Source organism: Ochotona princeps, chromosome 22 (genome assembly GCF_030435755.1).
Source record: "Ochotona princeps isolate mOchPri1 chromosome 22, mOchPri1.hap1, whole genome shotgun sequence".
Classification (NCBI taxonomy): Eukaryota; Metazoa; Chordata; class Mammalia; order Lagomorpha; family Ochotonidae; genus Ochotona; species Ochotona princeps.
Genome location: NC_080853.1, coordinates 40,046,980 through 40,065,195, shown reverse-complemented (window position 1 = coordinate 40,065,195; position 18,216 = coordinate 40,046,980). Strand labels below are relative to the sequence as shown.

The 18,216-nt window shown below is 44.2% G+C and overlaps 1 pseudogene; it reads left to right on the top strand.

Annotated features, from left to right (window-relative positions):
• Window positions 1-960: 960 nt before the first annotated feature.
• LOC131483053 (zinc finger protein with KRAB and SCAN domains 8-like) lies at window positions 961-1,641 on the top strand (annotated as a pseudogene).
• Window positions 1,642-18,216: the final 16,575 nt, after the last annotated feature.

Below are 18,216 nucleotides of genomic sequence, written 5' to 3'. Positions count from 1 at the left end.
AGTGAAAATGGATAGTTGGTGATTAGAGACTTTTAAGTCTTAGATGGTTGCACTTACTATCTCTGCCTACCACCTCCTAAAAGTATAATCCATCTAGAGTTTCAGTTAGAGCTAGGCAGTACCTGGGGATTATGTGGGTGGGTTGGCATGTTCATGTTTCTGCAGAGGGATGGGATACCAAGGGTCATTTCCACAGGTTCAGTACAAACCTTGTGGAGTCTTCTCTTTGCTAAGTCTACCCTCATAGGTCTTGTATAAGAGCCAAGTCTTTTTCAAGTTCCATATTCTGCACCCAACCAACTGTTACCAGGAAAGCTCAGTGACTTTTTGCTTTAACATACTATAGAAACAGAAAATAGAAAGCAGTTGTAGGCAAAACTTTTACTTAAGTGACCAGTAGAACTTGGAAGAGGGGCTGGGGAAAGCAACTCTCCAGAGGGGCTCAGAGATCTGGTGTCTTGAAAGGAGAGAGGAAATAACATCATAGTTTATTTTAAATCCCTTTTCCCCACAGGAAGCCAGATGAAATGCCATTTGAAAAACAGCAAGTCTCTAATGTACCTGAGAACAACTTTGAGAGTGGGGAAAATCTCAGTCATCTTGACAAGATCCACATTTGTCAGCAGTCCTTTGAACACAGGGGAAAGAGAAAACTTTCAGTGGGAAGAAGATAGTCCTTAGGTGTGAGCAAGTTTATACCAAAGACCCATGTAATCAGCAACCTGTCAGTGTGGGAGAAGCAATTCATGTTGGCTACTATATATCTTGCCTTAGCACAAAACAGAGAACTGACACAGGGGAAAAGTTGTTTGTGTCCAATGAATGTAAAGGAAACATGTACCAGAAGTCAGAACTCATTAGAGTCAGATCCTTCAAAGTGCAGAGAACCCATATGAATGCAACGAGCATGGAAAAGCCTTTCACCAGCAATTACTTCTCATGAGGCATCAGAGCATCAACATGAGGAAAAAACCGTATGAATGTAGTGAGTGTGGAAAAGCATTTTCTCATAACTCATACTTAATGTTGCATCAGAGAATCCACACAAGGAAAAAGCATTATGAATGTAAGGAGTGTGGAAACGGCTTTTCTCATAAGCCAACCCTCATTGCATATCAGAGGGTCCATACAGGGGAGAAACCTTTTGAATGCAGTGAGTGTGGAAATGCCTTTCCTCGTAAGTCATACTCATTTCACATCAGAGAATGCACACTGGAGAAAAACCTTATGAATGTAGTGAGTGTGGAAAAGGCTTTTCTCATAAGTCATACCTCATTGCACATCAGAGTCCACAGTGGGGAAAAACCTTACGAATGTAGTGAGAGTGGAAAAGCTTTTACTCAGAAGTCACACCTAATCATATATCAGAGAATGCACACAGGGGAAAAAAACAGATGGAAATAGTGATCATGGAAAAGGCTTTCCTCGTAAGTCATACCTCATTACACATCAGAGAGTCCACCTCGGAAAACCTTATGAATATAGTGAGTGTGGAAAGGCATTTACCAATCAGGTTTTGTTCAAAATCACATATTCCACACCAGGGAAAAGCCTTATCAATGTAGTGAGTGTGGAAAAGCTTTCACTCATAAATCAAGCCTAACGATGCATCAGAGTATACAGAGGGGAGAATCGTTATAAATCTAGTTTGTGTGAAAAGCATTTACTCACCAAGCAGGTTGCATTTAACATCAGTGAATCTCTATAGGATAAGAACCTTATGAATGTAGTGAGTGTGGAAACCTGTCAGGTTTTGTTCAACATCAGAATTCACATGGAAAGAGCATTATGAAAATATCACATGTGTGTTAAAATTCATACACAAACACATTTTGTGTGCAGTGGAAAACATCCATGCTTCAATAATTAGTATATCTACAGAAATGAGTAAAATATCACTGCATTGACTGAAAAATCATTTTTCTGAAAACAATCATTTGCAGATTCACAGACCCCAGAACTACAAAAGCATATAAACAGAGTAGCTAACATAAACCTGTTTTGGTCTGACAGAGCTTACACAGTGAATGAAACAACCATTAGCAAGAGTACAAATACAAAACATTGTAAAAGGGCAGTGAATGTGGAAATATATTTTGAAAGTCACAGCAGGTGTTAAACAATAAACATGAGGAGTGTCATTTCAGAAGAGAGGTTATTTGTCGCTAAAATAATTAAGATTCAATTTGCACATGATGTCCCTTTGTTGTGAGGTGGGGAGTGTGAATGACTTCTGCTTTCAGATTTAATGTTAATAAATGTTCAGTCTGCAACACTTATTTGAAAAACCGTCTTAGTGTGCTTGCTTCAGCAGCACATATACTAAAATTGGAATGATACAGAGAGCTTTTTTGAATCTCGAAATTCCACGTCACATTACCAAATTATGTTGAAATCACAGATATCAACTGATGCATGTGGCAATTGTAATGATAAAGACCCAGGTTTGAAGGGCGAATCTTGTCCAGAGGGAAGATTCTCTTGTGATATCTGGCCAAATGTGGATGCTATTTGACCACTGTCTCTCCTTGAATAATCACACTCTGTGTGATTGCCCCTGGATCTCTGCTTGCTTATCACATGCAGTATGCCATAGGTACATGGCACACAGTGTCTCTGAGGCAAAGCCCTGGCAGTAATCTCAGGTCAGAAAGACTCCAACTTGGCCTGTTCACTCGGGATACATCCAGAGTAGTAGGCTGTATCCCAATCTCTCTGTCCCTGAGGAACTGTGCTAGAATTTTTCTGATAAGCAACTCTAACAAGGTAAATGCAGCCCTCATCTTGTTTACCAGTCACATGTAATGATCATGCCCAAAAGCATAGCTTTCAGCCCAGGTGCTAGCCTAGCTTCGTCTGCCTGCACATGGCCTGAAACACTAAGCTTCCAACCCTGCTTACAAAATGCAACTGGTGACTTGCTTAGTGTCCAGAGAGATAGGCATGCTTATTGATCAATTACAATAAGAGTGTAGGATGGGAGTACTATTGAGACCACCCTCTGCCTTCCCTCTCTATTGTATATATGCTTGTATGATCTTCCCAATGAAGGGACATCCCTCTCACTAGTTTGCCTCTGGTGATTCTGCAGCCAAGCTACACCATTGTCATTGCCCTCAGCAGTCTCGGGGACTGCTGGTCAAAAAACACACAAGACTCTAGTAGGCATATCTCAGAGGCAAAATAATTGTCTGTCATCAGACTCTTGGAGTGCCTATTTCTGGTGGAGTTTATGTGTCAGCTGCCACCACTACTGCTCAGATTCACACTGATTTAATGCATCACGGCTTCCCACAGTAAGGTTTTGCCATTGTATGAGCTACAAGATAGCAGTCTGTCCCTGAAGTCTTTCACCTGTAAGAATGAGCACCACACCAGCATTGTTACATAGTAGGTAAGCTGTCTGAGATCCTAGCCAATCCACGATGGTTTTGCTTTTGGCTTCTGGTTTCACAGCAGCCCAGCAACTGTAATTCAGCCATTGGGGATATGAACCAGTGGACAGAAGATAACTCCCTACTTCGGTCTTTCTCACTTTAATTCTGCTTTTTAAATAAAAAAAAAATTAAGAGTGGATACCATGACTAGCGTTGAGGTAAATGGAATGTTTTTGTTAAGTTCATTGACATGTATCTCATGTGTGACAACCTGGACCACTTCTACTATTTAATATTTAGAGTCAAGGCCCGATCCAACCATGATGAGCACTGAGGGCAAGAGAGGTATTTTTTTTTTTCAAAATTGGCCATGTAATCAATGCCTTACTTCAACTGCAGAATGAAGTTTGTACACTCCTGCCTGCTTCTCACCAGAATTCTCATGTGAGCACCGAGCTGTGAACTCTCTGCTGTTGTTTCTGATCAGCTCCTGGCTCAGGTCATCCCTGGCAACACTCTTCCCAGAGCCTCCTGCAACAGATTTATTGAATATCTTGCATTTCCACTTTTAAAACATTCCCAGTCTCTGACAGTATCCTAACATACTCTGGTTGCATCATAGGAGTGTGGAATAGGTGGAAGGATGGGATCCACAGGGATTGAGAGAAAACAGGAGTGGGTCCTTTTTTTCCAGTTATGCATCCTGTTTCAGTAACCAAGAGTTGGAGCAAAAGTCAAGAGTTACTAACTGGGTGTCTCTAATTTCAAGAGGCACAAGAACACCTAGTTTTCTTTCATGAAGTGATTTCCCCTTCACTCTTCTTCACCTGCTTATATAGCCACTTTGCAAATAAAACTTCTCTGTCTCCACTGCCAACATCATGAAGATGATAGGATTGTGAGAGTGAGACCTTGGTGTCTGGGTGCAGAGAACTTTCAAAAGCCTATTGGCTGCTGGGAGACACCCAGGTTGGGTCATATTCCATGTGTGGGGTCCTGGATCTGGCCACTGCAACCACACAGTGAGCAGAGCCTGGGCATGCCCTGGCTCAAGAGGCTTATCCCTTCCCAGTGAATACACCAGGAGTGGATATCCTGGAAAGAAGGCGGGCCTAAGCTCCATCCACCTTTAAACTTGTGCGATGGCTGGGACGGGGGGTATGACCTAATCATTTTTTTCTTGTTTTGGGTTTCTATGTAGTGTGTGTGTGTGTGTGTGTGTGTGTGTGTGTGTTAGATCATTAAAGAGAAATTGATATGATTATTTTCAAGTTTTCTATTTTTTATTTCCTATTTTGGGTCACGGTTAAATGATATGCAGAGAAGCTATACCCAGCCATCCAACCATCCCAGTACCTAAGGATGAGTACTGGACCCCTAATGCCAAACCAAGTTTCTGTCTAAGTGGTTCTGATAGTTCTGAAATGTTGTTCATCTCACCAATTCAAGGATGAGGGAACTCTTTCAATGTTCATTGGCTGACATGGTTGACCTTAGAGTCTCCATTCACCCAGATATTTGCTGTCATCATTTGGCTGGGGTACTTATCCAATTTGTTCTCTCCTCCTTTATCTCAGATGGTCCAGATGTGCTCTTCAGGCCTCAATGGGCTGACATCTCCAGGTGGATCCAGGCCAGTTGTCCAATGCTACTTTTCAACTGAGAAGGACCAGTTCTTGCAAGTGGGCCAAGTCCTGAGCCAGCTGATCATGTCCCATTGGATCCCCACCCTCGGTGCTCACTGAGCTAACAGCATCATGCAGGCATGTAAAATACCAAAGCCGGGTGTCCTGAGGCCTGCCCCACTCTCTACTCCCAGGACTCGCAGACTCAAGACCCATCGCACTGTCCGTCCAAGGATCCAGGCCAGGTAACAAGCCCTGCCACACATAGAGCCTCTGGGGCTTGTGGACTGGGCTCATCACACAGCTGTGCCCAAGGGCCCAAACAAGGCTACCAGTGCCGCACTAGATCTGCCCCCAGGGCTTACGGGTCAAACACCAACATCTCCCTGACTGCCATGGCTTGACTTAGCCCATCTTCCACCAGCATGTGGTGCAGTGTGTCTTGCTCCAGGTTTCCCCCAATTCCACTTCATGTTGCTGTGTGCTGCAGCCTATCCAGGAACTGCATGGCCCCCTGCTTGAGCCCTGATGTGAGTTGCCTATTGTAGTGGCCTGATCCAGCACTGATCCTGCACCCTATCCTGGTTCTCAGATCTGTTAGAGGATGTTATTAACTGACACATCCTGGCCCCTTTCTACAATAAGTTAATCTCAGCTTGACACATAAAACACACCTGTTTTTTTTTTTTTTCCTCAGAATGCATTGAGCACCGTGGAGGAGTGACCAGGCTTAAATTTGTCAAATTGAGCATTTTTTAAAAAAAAATAATCTTACAATGTTGATTAGGGTACAAAGGGTAAAGGGCTACAGAAAAGTGAGTAAGACCATTGTTTACACACCAATATTTTTTTTCCCCCTGTATCTGAATAGGGGGTGAAATAAAGGGAGAAGCCCCACCCAGCCTTCCAACCATCCCAGGTCCCCAGTGTGGGGCATGCTCCAAGTGTCCTGGAGCAGGTTAATTTCAGGATATGAGTGTTCCTGTTGGAGTGCAAAACAATAATTTTTTTTCTTTTTTTCTATCTACACCCTATCCAGTCACGTAAACATTGTGTGCTGTGGCAAAAGTTACCGTAAGTTGTGTGATTAAGCCCTTGGTGTACAGTTATATCATCTCACTGGAACTGTATTTTACCTCCTTCATAGTGAGAAGGTTGAACTTGAAGTCTCCTTAAAGTTTCTGTCTCCATACAAGGCTTCTCCTTAGGACACACATTTTATTTTCATGGGAAAGAAATTGCAGGGACTAGGAGCTCCCAAAATTAAGGACAAGTAGTAAGCCAACCTGAACTATATTTCCATGAGTTGAATAAAAACTAAGAGAACCTGGGTCCCTATTAGAATTTTTGTCATTTGCAGTTTTCAATCCTCTCTACAAGACTATTTTGGGGGGTTCCTCTATCGCGACTGCTGTTCACCTGACTGCTTCAGTACTAAGAGAAAACACATGCATTTGGCTGGCTTCCACATAGCATAGGCTGGCTGAAGAGGGTGCACTTGTGGACACTTGAAAGTGCAGTCTTGAATGGAGCCTAACTGATGATTTCAGAGGAATATGAAGACTTGTGACCTAAGGTTTTAGTTAGATAAAACAAGCCTATTGAATTCTCCATGTGCATGATGTGTGGCTTGATCAAGGAAGGGGGTAAGGAGATCAGTGGGAGGGAATACAACTGAGGGGATATGTTGCAGATATGGAATGACGTCTGAGAGACTTGTGTCAATGAAGTTATTGCACTTGCTGGTAAGTGGGGATGGGGGCTGAGATCAAGTGGTTTGGAGTGGGGAAGCAGAAAGCCTTTACGGATAAAACTAATGCACCAACCCATGTGAGAGACCTGAGCTAGGCTAATTATCATGGCTGCAACATAAGCTAGCACTAGGGGCCTACCTGGCAGGGCTCCCACTAGCATGTGCTGGAGCCAGACTAGAGAATGGATCAGGCTGTATTAGGTTACCACACCTCCAAGTTTCCATGAGCCAGAATGAGGGCAGACTAAGCAGAGCAAGGTTGCAGCATCCACCAGCAGAATTTGGGACTGGAGGTTGGCCAGATCAGGCTGCAGCATCTGTTGGCAAAGGCCAAGACAGGAAATAGGCTAAACTGAGTTGGGTCACAGCAACCAGTGTCACACATGAGATTGGTGGCTGGGAAAAGGCATGGTAGAGGAGTTTAACAGATGACTTAGCTGGATTGTGGTTCCCTCCAGTGACCATAAGCGCTGGAATAGAGGCTGTGAACAGGACTGAACATGATGGCAGTGTCACTTGACATGGGTGTGGACCTGGTCAGAGGATGACCAGAGTGGACCATACTCCAGCAGCCACTGGTGTTTGAGAGAAACAGGGTGAGTGTAGGATGGACCGAGCACCTCCTGAACCTCATGAGAGCTTAGTCTTCATGAAGAGCAGTTATGGCTAGGCTGAAGCACTCAACAGTAAGATGCGGAATGGATGTGGGCCCATTTTGAAAGGCCATTTTTCCTACCAGGACAGAAAGTGGATTAAGTTAATCTGGGCTAAGGTCCCTTCCTTATGGTGATATCTATTACTGGGAAGAGACCTGATAGATCAGTGTGGGGAACACCTTTCAGGATGCAGTCACTGTAGGTGAGTGCAGGAAGCAAGTCTGGGAGCAGCCCAGAACAAGCCAGGTTGTGGTCCCATCAGCATATGTGTGGGTCAGGTCATAACACCTACTTTAGGTTGTGAGAACCAGAAAGGGGTGCAGGACAAGTTGATCAGGCCCCAACACTATCCAGTCTACATTAAGGCTGGGGCTAGGGGATGGTTGGGCTGGGCAGTGTAGTGATCCCCATCAACTGGAGCCAGAGCTAAGGGCAGATTGGGCCATGACAGCCTACAGCATCTGCTGACAAATATTCAGTTTAGGAATGTTGTACCAACTTGAGTACAGCACCCACTGATACATGTGAGACCTATAGGGTATCTGGTGGGAGGTTCCTGCTGGGTCACTGCTCCCACTGGTGAGTGTGATTACTGAAACCATGGCAGACAAGTCTGAGCAGTGCTGCAATACCTGCTAGCTTACATGTGAGTTGAGTGGGGGAGAGCCAAGCTGTGCTAACCAACTCTATCCACCGGTGCAGCCATGAGTCAAAGTAAGTGTAAGCTGGTTCACCTTTGTCTCAGCATTACCTGGCACATTATGGAAGAGGACAGGTCCTGTATGGAAAGACTAAATAACTCAGCCAGGTGCAGTTGGCTAGTGGCTAAAGTCCTCACTTTTCAAGCACCTGGATCCCATATAGTTCATATCCTGGCTGCCTTGCTTCCCATTCAGCTACCTGCTTGTGGCCTGGTTAAAGTAGCTGAGGATGGCCCAAAACCTTGGGACTCTGCACCTGAATGGTAGAAATGGTAGAAGCTCCTGTCTCCTGGCTTCATTTTGGCTCAGGACTGGCTGCTTTAGCGACTTACGGAATGAATCTATTTGCAATAAATTTTTCTGTCTGTTTTCTCTGTATATGCGACATTCAAAAGAAAGACAATAACAAATTAACAATGTTAATGTAAAAAAGGAAAAAGGCTGTGGAAACTTCCTGAGCACCTGTATTCATAAACAACATCAACAAAAAGACTGCAGTACCACCTAATGAGTGTAAGATACATGTCTAGGGATGCGACTGGTGGGGAATTTTTGGGCCCCTCTCAGATGGGCCTCAAGACTCACAGGTGGCCATGACAATCAAGGCTGGTAGTTGGCCTGGCCAGACAGGCAGTTGTACTTACCAGCATTTTTGTGGACTGGATTGCAGTGTCAGTTGGTTTGAACTGAGCTCCAACACTCTTATAGGTGTATGAAAACTGAATGAGATGTGGGGAAGACTGACCAGTTTGATGCAAATGGCAGCATTTTGAAGACTCAGGGCTGGGGGATTGACATGTCTGGGTTTATTGGGTGTCACCCTGACTAGGGTGCAATTTCTGCTGATGAATGTGAAGGCTAATTGTGTGGTGGACAATGTTGGGTTGGGCTGCAAGATCAGTTGGCTTACATGAGAACCAGGTTAGAACTAGAACTGTCATAGCAATTGCAACTACCATTGTGCTTGTATAGGCTGACATCAGTGATGGACAGAGTTGGACCATGTACTGGCATGCACACACAAGAGTAAGGTCTGGGATCATCTCAGATGAAGTTTCTTTGGGGATCCTTCCAACTGAATTGCTGGACTCTGAACTCTAACAATGGGGAGAATCACAGGATCTGTGGGCTGACTGTGGAATACATGTATCAGGTCTGGACCATCTCCATGGCAAACATGAAGCAGTAGTGGGCATGCCCAGATGTATGTGCAGTACATGGCAGTGCATTGGGGCTGGTCAGGGACATCTGATACCATAGCAGGGGAAGCAGAGCATAAAATTGAGACAACTACCCCAGCCAAGTGCTGACAGAAAATATCTGGGTGAATGGAAACTGGGTAGCCAAAGGACTTTGGAAGGATTTATTCATCCTTGGATTGGCAACATTGACAGAATTTCAGAACTAGCAAAACTGCTTGTGTGAAACCTTGGAAGCAAGCACCACATTGGGGATCCTGGACTGACACCGATTGTCCGTATCCCATCCCTGGGTACTGGTGCTGTGGGGAAGCTGGGTGAAGCATCTCCTCTAATTTGTCTTCTTTTACAGGATACAGGGAGAAGATAAAAAAAATTTGGAAACAGTGATCTCACCCATGCACCCATATTCCTAAACCCTTCCTATCCTGGTTAGTTATGTAAAAGTCATCAGAAATAGAAAATAAAGTCAGGTTTTTTTCTTAATACTAAGATTAAAGCAAGCAAGCAAGCAAACAAACAAAAGACTAGGGCCTAGTGGCTTAAGTCCGAAATTTGCATATACTGGGATGCCATCAGTGTACCAGTTCGATTCCCAGCAGCCCTGCTTCCCATCTAGCTCCCAGTGTGTGGCCTGGAAAAGCAGTCAAACATGGCCCATGGACTTGGAACCCTGCACCCACGTGGGAGATCCAGAAGAAACTCTTGGCTCCTGGCTTTAACTGGTACAGCTCTGGACATTGTAGCCATTTGGGGAGTTAATGAATAGATGGAAGATCTCCCGCTCTGTCACTTCTCTCTCTATATCTGACTTTCTATTTTTTTAATATTTATTTATTTTTATTACAAAGTCAGATATACAGAGAGGAGGAGAGACAATGAGGGAGATCTTCTGTCCAATGATTCACTGCCCAAGTGACCGCAACGTCCAGTGCTGTGCCAATCTGAAGCCAGGAGTCAGGAACTTCCTCCAGATCTCCCACACAGGTGCAAGGTCCCAAGGCTCTGGGCCATCCTTGACTGCCCTCCTAGGCCACGAGCAGGGAGCTGGATGGGAAGTGGAGCTGCCGACACCTGAACTGGTGCCCATACAGGATCCTGGTGCATTCAAGGCTAGGATCTTAGCTGCTGGCCACACCGCCGGGCCCAACTTTCTATTTTTTTTAAAGATTTATTTATTTTTATTGGAATGGCAGATATACAAAGAGGAGGAGAGATGGAGAGGAACATCTTCCATTCCATAGTTCACTCCCAAAACAGCTGCAATGGCTGGAACTGAGCCAATCCGTAGACAGGAGCTAGGAGCTTTCTCAAGGTCTCCCACATGGGTGCAGGGTCCCAAAGCTCTGGACCGTCATTGGCTGCTTTCCCAGGCCACAAGCAGGGAGCTGGATGGAAAGTGGGACTGCTGGGATTAGAACCAGCACCCATATGGGATACGAGTGTATTAAAGAGGAGTTTAGCTGCTATACTATCGCTCCGGGCCCTATATCAGACTTTCTAACAAAAAAATGAGTAAATCTTATAAAAAACAATTTAGTTTTTCTCTTGTGACCAAAATATAAATATCATGAAAATATTATTCAAATGAATTAGCTGCTTCTAATTTCATGAAAATGTATGATGGAACAATCCAAACGGGAGTGCAAGGTTATTTACAGTGATTCTTATAGAATTCTATAATGGGCCTGGTGCAGGAGCCTAGTGGCTAAAGTCCTTATCTTGCACAATCCAGAATGTCATATAGGTACCAGTTGTCATCCTGGCAGCCTTGCTTCCCACTTAGTTCTTTGTGGTCTGAGAAAGCAGTCAAGGATGACACAAAGACTTGGGGCCCCGCAACCAAGTGAGAGACCAGAGAAGGTTCCGGACTTTTGCTCTGAGAAGGTCAGGGGACGCCATTGAGGCTCCTAGGAATGAATCATTGAATAGAAGATCTTTCTCTCTCTTCCTCTCTGTATATCTGACCTTCCAATAAAAGTAAAATTCCACAAGTGGCACACCAGGCACCATTTGTACAGTGTGGCAAAGTTTAATCTGCAGGAACAGCAGTGAGCTGCACATGTGCTGAACTAGGGTACAACTCACTGAGCTCAATGCATTGCACTGGTTTCACAGGGGAAATAACACTGGCTTTGGCATCATATGGGTCAAAATAGATCCATGCAGCACTCAGACTTAACAGTCACAGGTTACAGCAAGATCAGCAAGATCAACATTCTAGAAAAATAGCATAACCAGTGCAGAAACAGAAGCTGGGATTAAAATGTATTTAATGAAATAATAAGAAAACATTTCCCTAATTGGAGAAAAAATTGGGAAACAACATTCAGGAGGAGCACAGAACTCCCAACAGTGTTGAGCAAAAGTGATCTTCACCACGACATATGATAATCAAGCACTCTTCAACTGAAATAAGGAAAAGATCCTTAAGTGTGCACTTGAAAAAAAATCAACTGACATATGAAAGAATGCCAATTAAAATCACAGAAGGCTTCTCAGGAAAGTTACTCAGCAAGAAGAGAATGAACTGACATATTTCAGAATCTAAAAGCAAAATTTGGGGCCCAGGATAACACACCTAGCAAAGCTTTCCCTTTTGTTTGAAAATGAAATAAAATTCTTCCACATTACAGCAAAGTTTAAATAATATTCCTCCAAGCCGTGGCTGGGCTGGAACTTCCAATAGCAAGAACCAGATTGGGTTAAAGTCCAGTCAGGAAAAGCCACTGTTCCTGCTAGGACAGGAGGTGAACTGAGTACCACTGGCTCATACATCCCGTGGTATGAATGAAATCTGTCATTGGGAGAGGTTCTGATGGAGGAACCTGAGCAACTAGGACATAGTCCCTGCAGGTAAGCACAAGAAGCCTGATAGGAAACAGCCCAGAACAGGCCATGGAGAGTGTCCCACTGGCATACACTTGGCATGGTTCAGGGGCAGACCAGGCTAAATCAATTTATGTCATCCACTGGCGAATCCAAGCACCAGAACAGAATGTGGGTCAAGGCAGATGTGGTCACAACAAAAACCAGTGCACATTAAGGAAGGCAAGGTGAAGTCAACTGCCCTGGATGTGACCACAGCAGCCAACCAGCATGTGTGAGAAACAGGAAGGGAGGGGTCAAAGCCAGCAGGGGGAATAAGGGGGGATTCCTTTGCTCGACAGCTACTCCCACTGGAGAGAATGAGCTGGGATGGGTGCAGACAAGATTAGGCAGGGTTACACCTGTGTGTTTCATGTGAACTAGATCAGGGAAAAGCCAGGCTGGGCTGATTGACCCTGCTGGTACAAATAAAATTAGAGTGAGTGAGAGTTGTTTGGGCTTAGCTACAGCATCAGCTGGCAGAAGCTGGCACTGGGGGCTAATTCTGTCAAGTCAAACCACAGAACCACCTGGAGAGTGAATAATCTGGGAGTGGGAGAAGCCTGGGAGGGAAATAGTGGGCTCCTCCTTCTTCTGTTACCACTCCCACGGGAAGGCACAAACCCTAGAACAGGGGCTGGGGTGGCTAGACAGAAAGGAACCCAAGAACATCTGTGAGGGCTGGATAGTTGAGCTGGCTGGATGGAGCTAGGCTTTAATACCCATTGACATGTACGAGAGCTGAATGGGATGTGGGACAGAATGAACTTCTCTGCTGCATATACAGGCAAGCCAGGGTAGGGATGGGCCTGGTGGGTGTTATTGTGAGTCACTCTGACTAGGCTGCAGCTCCCACTGGTTTATGTGAGGGCCAAGTATGTGCTGGGCAGAACCAGGCTGGCCTGCAACACCTATTGGTTCCAGTGGAAGTCGGGGCTGAAAACAGAACCAACCCAGCAATTGCAACCACCTGCTGATTGGGGCGATGGACTTTGGTGGGTCCTGTACTTGCTACTAAATACAAGAATCTGGTCTGGGAACACCTCAGACAAATTTCTTTGGGGATCCCCCCAGTTGAACTGCTGGATTCAGAACCCTAACCATGAAGAGATAGGACAAAACACGATTGCAAGATTTGGCAAGAATCAGGTCTGTGGTCACATCAGATGAAATTTTTATGGGATCCCCCAACTGAATCACTGGACTCATAGCCCCAAGCATGGAGAGAACTTCAGGTTCCATGGTCTGACCATGTAGTGCATGTTTCAGACCTGGGCCTCCTCAGTGGCTTAGATACAGCAGTGTACAACATATCCAGGTGCACAGGGAGGAAATGGCAGTGCATTGGCAGCTTCAGAGGACACCTAGTACCACAACAGAGGAAACAGGACAGAATAAATCGATCAGCAACCCCAACCAAGTTTTGGCAGTGAATAACTGGGTCAATGGAAATTTTAAGGTAGACTAGGTCTACCAGTGGATTCTGTAGAGATTTCATTATGCTTGGAGTGGAAGTAATCTGGAACTGTTTAACTTTTGAAACCTGATGTGCATGCCCCACATGGGGGACCCTGGGTTGCTGTTGGGTGGCTGTCTTCCATCCCAGGGTGCAGTGATGTTTGGAAGGCTGGATGTGGCTTCCCTCCTTCACCCTAGTTACAGGAAGGAAAAATAGAGATTGTGGAAACAGTGATCTGACCCAGCTTCCTGAAGACAGTGAACAACTATGTAAAAAGCATCAAAAAACCCCATAAATTAAAAAGGAGTTATCCAGGAAAAAAAAATAGAAAATTTGGAAACAATGATCATACCCACTTTTCTCTAACCCTTGAATCCAACCACCATGATCAACTATGTACACTTCATCAAAAATGAAAATAAATAGCTCTTTTTCCAAATTTTATTTGTATTGCAAAGTCAGATCTACAGAGAGGAGGAGAGAAAGAAAGAAATATCCTCCATCTGAAGATTCACTACCCAGATGGACACAACAGCCAGTGCTCAGCACATTCAAAGCCAGGGGAAAGAAGCCAGGAGCCAGGAGCTTCTTCCGGGTCTCTCACATGGATGTAGGATCCCAAAGCCCTGGGCCATCCTTGACTGCCTTCCCAGGCCACAAGCAGGGAGCTGGATGGGAAGCGGTAACAGGGTCCCTCATCCAGTGAGTGAAGCTCCAACACAGGTGCTTGCTCTTATGAGGATTTATTGAAGGACAAACTATTTACATAACATAACAAAACAAGAAATTCAAGTATAATACAGAAGGGCAGTAACTACAGCATATTTACAGGCTTCCTCTTCTACTACTACTACTACCACTACTCCTCTTTGTTCTCTCTCTCTTTGTTCTTCTCAAACTTAGGTTAAAACCCTATCAACTGCCAATTCCAACAGGGCTGCTTGGCCACGCATCAAACACACCAATCACAGCCTTAATCACGCGCACACCATGAAGACTGCATGAGACCTTGAACCAATCTTCTGCAACTTCCTAAAACTTGTTTACTGCCTTTGTGCTGTGAGAAGACAATAACAAGTGCCATCTTGGGGCATACTCCTGCTCTCCACAAAGCGGGGCTGACAGGATTAGAATCAGTGTCCATATGAGATCTCAGTGCAGTTGAGGACTTCAGCCACTATGCCACTATGCCACTGTGCCAACCCCAATTAAGAATTCTTATGTGAGCTTGGTGCAGTAGCCTAGAAGCCAAAGTTCTCATCTTGCATGCTACCAGATCACAAAGAGAGAGCCAGATGGGAAGTAGAACTGCTGGGAAATGAACAAGTGCCCATGCAAGATCCCAGCACATAGAAGGCAAAGACTTAGTCACTAGTCTTCCATGCCAGGCCGATGTCTTGAAATATTTCTAAATATGTATTTGCGTATTTCAAGTCTTACAGACAAATGCATAGACCCCTTCCAACCACTGGTTCATATGGAATGCAGCCAGTGATTGCTCCTTCATCTCTCCTTGTGTACTCTCTCTGCCCTCCTAATATAGCCAGGATATTGGAGACAGATGAGTCCAATTAGTCTTTTTAGTTATAAGCCGAGTTCCTGTTCCTGCCCAATGAGTACTAATCAACTCCTTAGTCCACAACGCTTAGGTGAGCCACAGGTGGGCAGAATCGAATACCCATCAACCGAGAGGGGATGGTATTGCATGGTTGTGTAACCACTCCCCTCACAAGCCCCTTTAAAAGGCCTGTGAAGCGAGGGCTCACTGTCTTTCTTGTCAGGTGTTTCCATTACTCTGGCACCTTGACACTTGGCTGACCAAGGACAGGTAATCCCTTGAGCATGGTCCCTGTTTACTGCTTTGATTGGACTTGCGATCTGCTATTTTTAGTATGTTCCATTATTACTAAGCTTGGTTAATAGACTCCTTAATAAAACCTTAGACATGTCTGGCATGATCTCACTCACACCCTTAACATGGTCGGAAAGTGTTATGGGGTGCAGCCAGTGATAGCCAGCACCCCTTGACATTGGGCAAATGGAATGTGGCTATGCCCCCCACCCTCTGTTCATAGCTTGGTGGAGTCTGTGAAGCTAATTGTGTACTCACAAAGAGTTCCAGAATGTAGGGCCTAACAGCAGTGAAATATTAATTATATCCTTCCTGGGAAGTACTCAGTGCCTCCGGACCTTCCTTTCCTCCTTTGTGTTAAAACATACTGAGTTCGTTTCAAACTAATTGGAAGGTGAGGGCTTAAAAATCCCTGGCTTCTGACATGTGGTGCAGTAGGTCCTGGAGTGTAGTTGGAGCTGCTGTCTTCAGGCTTGGGCAATAAAAACTCCCCTTGAACATCCTACAGCTGAGTCCAGTGTGATCTCTCGCAATTCTAAACAAAAGTAGTCAGACAGCACTTTGGAGAGTAATTTGGAAAAATTACAGGCAAGCTAATGTAAAGCGTACAAGACAGCATTTTCAAGTCCAGGTCTCCATCTATCTCCCCATCCTCAAAATAAATTTATTTTCTAAGTGAACAAGGACAAATGTACACGTTGATTAATGTAGCAATGATCACTCGATCATATGCTTATATAATATATTTAGAAATAGCAGCTGTGTTGTACCACTTCAGAGGAAAACACATTACACTCAAATCAGTTAAAATAAATTGAATGAGCCACCTTTATTATGGGGAAATATGAAAAAATACAATTATCAAGAAGGCAAGGGACCCAGTGCCATGGCCAGAAACTAAAATCCTCGCATTGAACGCACCTGGATACCATATGGGTACCGGTTCTAATCCTGGCAGCTCCACTTCTGATCCTGCTCCCTGTTTGTGGCCTGGGAAGGCTGTTGAGGATGGCCCAAATCCTTGGGACCCTGCACCCACGTGGGAGATCAAGAAGAATCTCCTGGGTACTATGCACCCATATGGGAGACTGGAAGAGGCTCTGAGCTTCTGGCTTCAGATTAGCTCACCTCCAGTCTTTGAGGCTGCTTGGGGAATCAATCAACAGATGGAAAATCTTCCTCTCTGCCTCTCCTCCTCTCTATATATCTGTCCAATAAAATGAATCTTAAAAATTGAAGGGATGGCCAGTTACACCACCATCTGTGATGTTGTTCTCTCATACTAAGAGCTGGTTCATGTAACAGCTGCTCCATATTCTTTTGTTTTAAATTTTACTTCTTTTATTATTACCATTTTATGATTCAATTTTGGGTTTGGTGGACGCTATTCCTTATCTCTGTCAAGAAAACATCTTTAAGTATCATTAGTAGGACAGGGTTGGAAGAGGCATAATCTTATAACTTTTCTTTACTGTGGAAGAACTTTATTTCATTTTCAAAGACAAAAGGAAGTGTTGCTGGGTACGTTATCCTGGGCCAACAATTGCTTGCTTTTAGAATCTGGAATATGTTGCTCCATTCTTTTCTGGCCTTTAGAGGGTCCCTGTGAGAAGTCTGCTATGAGTATAATTGGCGTTCTTTTATATGTCAGTTGATTTTTTTTCTCGTGCACATTAAACAATCTTTCCCTTACGTTCGATTGAAGAGAGCTTGATTATCGTATGTCATGGTGAAGATTGTTTTTGGTCAATACAGTTAGGAATTCTGTACCCCTCCTAGATCTTGTTTCCCAATTCTTTCTCCATATTAGGGAAATTTTCTCTTATTTCATTGAATACAATTTTAATTCCAGTTTCTATTTCTGCACCTTCTGGAACTCCCATAAATCTTAAATTTGGCCTTTTAATAGTGTGTTTCAATTCTTGAATACTTTTTTTGGCCTGATCCAGCTCTGCTTCCAGCTTTTTGTGTGTTTTCCTTTGGTGATAGGAAATATCTTCCAATTTTTAGATTCTTTTTTCTACCACCTTCATTCTAGGTTGGAGACTCTCCACTGTATTTTTAATTTGCTTCACTGTATTTTTCATTTCTGATATATCAGGTTTCATCTGATTCATTTCCAGTGTGACATATTCATTAAATTCCTTGAATGCTTGCTTTACATGCTTCTCATTTTTTATAAGAAGCTTTATAACAAATGTTTAGAATCCTGTATCTTCCATTTTCTCAATGCCTTTCTCAGTGAACTCTGAGGTTGGCACAGGCTTTTGCTCCTTTGCAGGGGAGTCTTCAGTAATATTAATTGTGCCTCTGTCTCTTCTTTTGCTCTGGGCCATTGTACTTATGCTTATCAGATTCTTCTACTTGGGGCAGGTTTCTAAGCTCTATCAGCCACAGGTTTACAATTTGATTTTAGTTATTGGAGTTGGTACATGGCTCTTTGTTTGCAGTCACTTCTGCACTGTCTAGCAAGTTCCAGGTCTGGGTTCTAATGTTAGATTTCCACCATGATCACCATAGTTCCAACTCCTGTCTCACCAGTCTCCACCTTCTGTAATACTCTGGAGATGCTGCTCTGTTGTCTGTACAAGCTTTCTCCCACTTCTTGTTGGAGCAGTTCCCAGGATTAAGACACCAGGTGTCCTAACTTGCTAGGTTGCTGATGGTGCCAGTCTTGCAAAACCCATTGGCTCTTACTTCTGAGAGCCACACAGATTCATTTTGAC